The 8,250-nt window shown below is 48.8% G+C and overlaps 1 protein-coding gene across 10 annotated transcripts in view; it reads left to right on the top strand.

The window, feature by feature from the left end:
- The window catches only part of Nol4l (nucleolar protein 4 like), a 122,022-nt gene that overhangs the window by 73,542 nt on the left and 40,230 nt on the right, over window positions 1-8,250 (top strand). The window lies entirely within an intron of this gene.

Below are 8,250 nucleotides of genomic sequence, written 5' to 3'. Positions count from 1 at the left end.
CTCAGAAATCCGCTTGCCTCTGCCTCCCAAGTGCTGGGATTAAAGGCATGCACCACCACCACCTGGCTTAAAGACCACCTTTATGCATTACCAGATTTTTGTCAAGTTGGATTTTATTTGTGTTCAGGCCAATGGCCTTTGCCTCTTATGGCTCTATGCTATATTAAGTATTAAGGCTTTATAATTGTCATAGGAATTGATGTTCTTTGTTTGCTTTCCTTTTCAAAGTTTTACTAAATTAAAAAAAAAAAAGGTGATTTATATGGAGAGAATGCTTTTCAGTGTATCTTCTCTTTGTTGGTTGGAGGCCCACCTGACTTGTCCACATGACAACTAAGTGATATGCTTGACCAGCAATCCTGAGTGTGGGCCTAGCTTGTGCACAACTCATCTGTCTATAGGGAGGCCCGGAGCAACTAGCTGGGCCCCATAAATAAAGGGAAGCTCTCCTCCCAGAGCTCCGCTATGAACTGGCCTGTAAGTGAGTAAGCAGGTTCCCTTAACAACTGTGGGAGTCTGGGGCTTGCAAACAGGCCAGCCAGTGCTCCTGCCATCCTGAGGATGGGCACGGGACAACTGGCATTTTTCTTTTATTTTTTAAAAGGTTTGTCTATTTTATGTGTATGAGTGTTTGCCTGCATGTCACACACACACACACGCACGCACGCACGCACGCACGCACGCACGCACGCACGCACACATTTTCTATATATTGGGTATTGGATCCCCAGAGCTGGAATTACACTTGTTTGTGAGTGGTCATGTACTGGGAACTGAGTTTAGGTCCTCTGTAGGAACAGAAAACACTCTTACCCACTGAGCCAGCCCCACTATTGGCATTCTTAACCTCAAGAGGAAGTGGCTTCTCAGAGCAAGACAGAGAGAAGGGTAGGAAGCTCACTATTGAATACGTTTAGTTGAGAGTTAACGTTTTCCTGATTAATATACTATGGAATATCTACATGTGTTTTTTAGAAATTTGTTGGGACTTATCCTAAGAGGATGGCTGTGCTTTTACTGGGACAGCTTGGGTTCATGAAGGCCTGGCCCCTTCTCCCTTACAGTGTACCTGAAGCTATATGGGAAAGAATTAGAAAACGACCACATTCCCTTTCTTTCATGGGCTTGATATCCTGGGCCCAAAAGGGCTGCTGTCTCTGGCAGCTTCTCAAGTCCCTGTCTCTGTCCAGGCTATGAGGATCCCAAGGAGGCCCTTTTAACTTCATTAACCAGGAAAAATGTCTGTAGTGCCTGTAATTTGCTAGCACAGGCACCATGATTGTGTGGGCCTAGCTTGTGCATTGCTCATCTGTGTCTGGTTGGAAGCCAGGAAGGAGGTCAGGAGCTGCTTGCTGGGCCCCATAAAGGAAGGGAAGCTCTGTCCTCCCAGAGCTCTGCTGTGAACTGGCTTGTAAGGCAGCAGGGGATCAGCCCAGCTCTGTCCCTGAGGACGGGAGTGCCCTGGCAGGAAAGGAGGCGTCTTTCCTGGGCTGGGCCAGGAAGGAGCAGCTCAAATGGTCCAGATGGTCACTGAACTGAAAGTCGACCTTGTGACCTACTACTGAGACCCATGGGAATTTGTGATCTTGGGCCTGAGATTTACTTTATTGCATACTGTTTTCGTGCCCTCATTCTGGTGGGAGTAAACTCTCCACCCCATTTTTTGGGTATTTTTCCCTTCCACTGATAGTAAGATATTTGGGGCATCAGGGCTTTTCAGGCCCCAACTGGCTTTTGTCAACTTTTCTTGAAGGCAAGACCTCCCTGTTAAGGAACCTTAAATGCAGGCACTGAACACAGTGACTGTGGCTCTCACAGTCTTGTGAGACAGCAGGTCCTTTCCATGTGGGGCCCAGGCAGACCTGACACCCTGCAAAGAGGAACTCACAAGGCTGTCTCCATGCCATGAGTGGCAGCCTACGGCTTTGTAACCAGACCTGGAGGATGCAGGAGGGTTTCAGCCGCCTCAGCAGCTGATGTCTGGAGATCAATTAGAGATAATGGCTCTGTGTGGACCTGGAGAAGCCGTGGCCAAGCTTTTTCCTGGTTGTAACTGTGTTTACCTCATTAACAGGCTCACTCTCTTTTGAGGTTGGATTTGTGCTGGCTGCTTTGTTTAATGAAGAGGAACCAATGTAGCCCCTCCGCAGGCTGGTAGCTCACCACCCCCAGTGTAGCCCCTCCGCAGGCTGGTAGCTCGCCACCCCCAGTGTAGCCCCTCCGCAGGCTGATAGCTCGCCACCCCCAGTGTAGCCCCTCCGCAGGCTGGTAGCTCGCCACCCCCAGTGTAGCCCCTCCGCAGACTGGTAGCTCGCCACCCCATTCAGATGGAGAGAGAAGCACCCCCCTACACACACACACACACACACACACACACACACACACACACACACACACACACACGGTGACCCTGCTGCTGTTGTATGTGCTTCTGAGGATCGCTCTTCCTGGATTAACTCAGAAGTCATTTGTTGTAGTAAGTGCTGGGAGCTGCTGGCACCACGAATCTGGCAGTGAAGGGCATAGAAAACCTGTACATCCTGGGCATGCACAAGCTTTGGAGATGATAAATACATCAGGAAGGAAAAAAAAAGATAAACACAAAACTAAAACCAACCAACCAACCAAAAACAAACAAACAAACAAACAAACAAACAAAAACCAGGAAAGAGAGAGGTGTTTGGAGCAGAGAGTCAAATGGATAAGACTGTATGCTTCTGAGAATGAAAACTCTGAGGAGGTGAGCCAAGTCCTGACTGATGAGAACCAGCCAGTCCTCTGTGCTTTCCTGAAGAGACAGTGGGTACAAAGGCCCTGGCGCAGGACTGTGGAGCTGAGGAGTGGGATGGAGAGAATGAGGAACAGAGGAACAGCCTGCAAAGGTAACTTCTCACAGGGTTTGCCACCTGGGTGCTAAGTTTACTATGTGCCACTTGCTTCTACCAGAGCAGAGTAGGACTTGACCTGATGAAAGTGAGAGTAATCAGGTGACCCCGGTTCTGAGCATGGCTGCCTCACTTTCCCGTCTGTGGCAGCAGGTTCCCTGCTCCAGTGCCAACATCAGTGCTGGCCTGGGTCCCAGCACTTAGCAGAGCCTGGCTTTCTCTTGAAGTTCCTTTATAAGGGAAGGGGTCCAGAGCTGTTGCTAGCTGGCATCAGACAGGAGTATCAAGTCTAAGTGAGGCCCAGAACCTACCCCCAACCCTCGTCTCCACCATTTTCTCCATACTCCTGGCTGTTATCTAATAACAGGACCTGGGGAGCCTTCAGGATGCAGTCAGCACAAGCCCATCCCCACCCCGAGAGCATGAGTAACCAACCCCACAGACCTCACCAGCCTGAACCTAAGTGCAGGTGCTGAACACAGTGGCTGTGGCTCTCACAGTCTTGTCCCAGGGCTGGAACCTTGCTAAGGAGGCTTGCTGCAAGTCAGGGGACTGTACACTTGTCTCCCCAACCCCACAATAGACAGGCCAGAGGTGCCTGGTCCTGAATGCTGTATCTCATAGGAGTCCATACTCTGTAGAGAAGGGACATGGGAACTGGCTTCCTAGCTGCCTAGTCCATTCCCAGACAGGAGCCCTGTATCTCAGTATCTTAGTCAGGAATTCTAACAGCCCGTGTAGCCAAGTGTGAGGTTCCTTCATTCCTGAAGTGAGAGGGATGCTGGTCCTGCTGTACGGTCTGCAGCCTGGGTTGGTGTCTGGACAGTGCTTCTCAACTCCTCCTCATGCTTTGACCACCTTATCCCATCCAAGGTGAGAGACAGGCGGGTGGTGCAAGGCTGGTTCAGCAAAACAGAAGCTTCCCCCAAAGCTTGCCAAGTCATGTTCTGCCTCTTTAGGACAAACTCTAGATATGTTGCTGCTTCTCTAAGCAGAAGGGAGGCTGCAAGAGAGACAGCTCTGACTTTTTATCCTGCATAACTGGAGAAGAATGTACAGGTCTGAAGTAAGCTATATTCTGCAGTGGGACCTGCCATGGCTTCAGTGCCTTCATCTGAACTTGGCATTGCCTTTGGATGGTTCTGGTTGGGGCAGGAGAGAAGAGGGAAAGGTAACAGGGTGGCAAGACACGAGGAGAAAGCAGAAACACCGGAAGTCAGTTACTTAGTACAGGAAAACTAAGACTCCATTGCCTAGCACTAAGTAACCTGTGTGAAATCATGTCAGTCAGAGGCCATCCCTGCATCCTCACACTGCTGTTTCCCAAGGCAGGGGAGAAGTAGACAAAGGAAAACAGAAAACAGTCCCTGGGGTATGGTCAGCCTGAGGTCATCAGGGCTCCAGTGCCCTCGGTTTCACCAGACAGGCCCAGGTCTGCTGACCTACCACGGTCCCTGAACCTACTGTGGGACACACAGCAGGGGTCCTTGATTTTGTTGGACTGTGCCTGTCATCAGTGACTGGCAACTCATACCTTTGTTACTAGTCTTCACTCAGCGTCCCACTGGCTTTTTGGCTCAGGAGTTCTACTCTAGCAGGGCATGCCATGCATCCTAGAGACCCAAACCTTGGTCCAAACCCCAAAATACCCCTTGCTTCCAGCTCTGTGACTGTTTTCATCCCAAGGCCTCTGCCCACCAACTAGTGTCTTCACTGCTGGATGACATCAGTCCCCTAGTCTCCTAAAGTCCCCAGCCTTCCTGTGAATGTGGCATTTAAATTGTCACCCCTGTCCGAGGGGAGGCTGCGAGTGGCAGGAACTGGTTCCAAGGTGCTCAGGATGGGTACAACATCAGAAGCTGTTCCTTTCAATAGGCTCCTGCCATTCTCCTTCCTGGCTATGGTGACCTTCTGGCAGCTTTCTGATGGGGACTACTAGGAATGGCCCTGGTAGGAGCACTCTAGAATAGCATTGATTTTGTTTTGTTTTAGAGACAGGGTCTTACTCTGTATCCCTTACTTCTCCCTGCCTCCTGCCTCCTGACCATTTTGAGGGAAGGCCCGGCCCCATGCCTGGCTAGGGCCTTCTTTCCATATAGCTCACCAAAGTGAAAGGTCTGTGTAGGGAGGGTGGCTTGACCTTATAATGGAGCCTCTCCCAAGGAGCCATGAGAGGAGGGAGAAGAAGCCTGGCACTCCACCCATTTATCAGAATCCCAGCCATGGGGCCTGTGTTCAGCACCAAGCAAGGCCCTGGTAGACTCTACTGTGTGGCGTGAGGTAAGGACTCTGCTGTCAAAGGGCCTGCCTCAGTCCCTGAGCTTGCAGTCTGAAGGGGGAGAAGAGGCACAATGCAGAAAACTTGTCAGTTCCATGTCACATGACAACACTGACAGGAACCTGCCTCAGACAGGCTGTCGGTCACCTTGGCACTCTTGAGTTCAGCAGGGGCCAGGCTTGGGGACAGTGGACAGGGCTTTATTGACTGTATCTCCCTACCTGGCAACCCCTCCCCACCCTGTGTATCTGTCAGTTCAGCTTAAGGCCTCCTGGACATGCATGCCACTTCCTTCCTGCAGCCCCTTGACTGTCAAGCTCAGACAGGACACACCTCCTATGAATAGCATCTGATAAAAAAGCCACATGGTCATCTATCTGCCTGTCTCCCTCCCTGCTGGGGTGCAGGTACCCAGAGACAGACCTCTATGCATCACTACCTCCTATGTTAACTGCACTGGCCATGGTACTGGGCACAGGTTAGGGACTCTGTACATGTTTGTGGAAGGAGCACGTACTTGAAAACACACAAGAACAGAGGCATGGAGGGTTGCTCATGGTGGAAGAGGGGCAGAAGATGGTGACTCACCACAGAGCTCCCAGGAATGACCTGAAGATTAGGCCAAGGGCTGTGCAAGGCCTTGAACAGGACAAGAGATAGGAGCTATAGAAGGTTTCAGAGTAGGAGTGTGATATGACCAGAGGGCACCTGATGGTTTTAAAGCAAGGCAGTTGGGCGTTGGAGAGAAGGCTGTGCTTTAGAGCACTTGCTGTTCTTATAGAGGACCTGGGTTCAGTTCTCAGCAACCACCTAGTGGCTCATAACCACCTGTAACTCCAGGTCTCAGGGATTCGCCCTCTTCTGGCCTGCTTCAGGCACATACATACATGCAGGCAAAATATTCTACATATTAAAAAAAAAAAATAAGCAAGGCACTCTGGGAAAGGTCATGGCTATGCGGAGCACACGTCTCTCCAAGTCAGGCTTCCTCGCTGACTAGACTGCTGCCCTACACTTCAGCAAGGAGCCCAAGCCAGCTTGGAGATTGCAACCAGCTAAACTGGCTACTAGAGAGAATAAATGAATGAACTGAGCCACTTTTCTGCCTAGTTCTACCCAGAGTTGTGAAAATGGAGGCACCACCCACCTCAGACTTCTCACCAGTTCAGAGAAGAGACACAGTTCAGGAGCCTTATGTCTACCCTTCAGGAGATTCTTCCCTCCTTTCTCCATGCGGGTATTGGACCCAGGGCATCTCCACATTTCTTCCCCACTATGATACAGACAGAGAGTGTATGGAGGTTGAGGTGTGTGCTGGACTCATCAGATATCAATAGATCCCTTTTAAAATACTATTTTAGGTGTATATGTAAATGCTGTGTGAATGTTTGTACCATGTATATGTCTAGTGCCTGAAGAGGCAAGAAGGAGGATGGGAATTGGGTTTAGAGGTGATTGCGAACCACGTTGTGCATGCCAGGAACCATCCCTATGTCCTCTGTAAGAACAGGACCATTGAACTGTCTGTCCAGTGTCTTAGCAGATATCTTAGATCAGTGAGGCAGGAAAAGGCAGATGACTAGAACGGAAAGATTTCATTTCCAACCAATGGGTAATGGTGAGGTACTTGTTTATTTAGTGGTACTGAGGATCATATAAAAGGCCCCATGCAACTAGACAAGCACTCTACCGGAGTAGTGCCTCTCAACTCTTGGCATGAGCAATTTAAGGAAGATAGTATTAGTTAATTATGGTAGTTCAGGTTTGTAATTCCAGCATTTGAAAGGCTGAAGCATAAGATAAATTCAGGCCAGCCTGGGCTACATAGTATGGCCCCCCAGTCAAAAGTAAAAAATTAAGAAAAAAACTAAGATAGTTTTTTAAAGGGCTGGGACTATAGCTTATTTTCCTATCATCTTCATGAGGTACTAGATCTGATCCTCCTGAGGAGGAGAAAGAAAGAGACAAAAGAGGAGAGGAAAGGAAGAAGTCTAGACATGTAGGCCAATGGTAATCTAGTGTTCAGCAGGGTGAGGCAGGAGGATCAAAAGTTCAAGGCCAACTATATGGTGAGTCTTTGGGGAGGTAGTAGGTGGGTGAATATGAACCAGACCACTGAGAAAACCATTAGACCACCTAGAAAATTTGAGTTGAGCTTTTATAGCTCAGTTGGTTAAGTACATGCATAGGTGGTGGTGCACACCTTTAATCTCAGCACTTGGGAGGCAGAGGCAGAGGCAGGAGGATTTCTGAGTTCGAAGCCAGCCTGGTGTACAGAGTGAGTTCCAGGACAGCCAGGCTACACAGAGAAACCTGGTCTTGAAAAACAACAACAACAAAAAAAATGCAGCTTGAAATTGAACCTCTGAGTAATTGTGTATAAATTTAAAATAGAGACTTAATGCTGCATAGACATAAGAGAATTCAGATGTGTTCAACAAGACCATTGAATATATGAGAATAAAACCTTCACCTCCAAAGCTGTAAAGAAAAAACCCAGCTAAATCTGATATGATTGTAAAATTTCCTTATGTCAAAATAACAACAAAACACAAAAACAATTACCAAAAATTAAAAGGCAGCAGAAGGAAAGGTACAACACACACACACACACACACACACACACACACACACACACACACCCCACATTCACAGAGGTGTCCTCTATTGCTCACTGCCTCTTTCTTTGAGACAGGGTGTTTCACTAACCATGGAGCTTGCTGAGGTTTGGATAGACTCGTGTCTCCCTGCCAGCTCTGGGGCCATGGGCATGCACACACAGCCAGTCTAGCTTATTGCATGGATTCTGGAGATCCAAACTCAAGTCCCCATGCTTGTATGAGTACTTGTTTTAGGGTTTCTATTGCTGTAATGAAACACCATGACCAAAAGCAATTTGGGAAGGAAAGGGTTTATTCTACTTACACTTCCAGGCAACAGTCCTTCATTGCAGGAAGTCAGAGCAGGAACTCAAACAGGACAGGAGCCCAAAGACCATGGTGAATGCAGAGGAGGCATGCTACTTACAGGCTCACTCAGCCCGCTTTCTTTTCTTTCTTTCTTTCTTTCTTTCTTTCTTTCTTTCTT

The sequence above is a fragment of the Mastomys coucha genome, unplaced genomic scaffold (genome assembly GCF_008632895.1).
Source record: "Mastomys coucha isolate ucsf_1 unplaced genomic scaffold, UCSF_Mcou_1 pScaffold15, whole genome shotgun sequence".
Classification (NCBI taxonomy): domain Eukaryota; kingdom Metazoa; phylum Chordata; class Mammalia; order Rodentia; family Muridae; genus Mastomys; species Mastomys coucha.
This window is presented reverse-complemented; position numbering and strand designations above follow the sequence as displayed.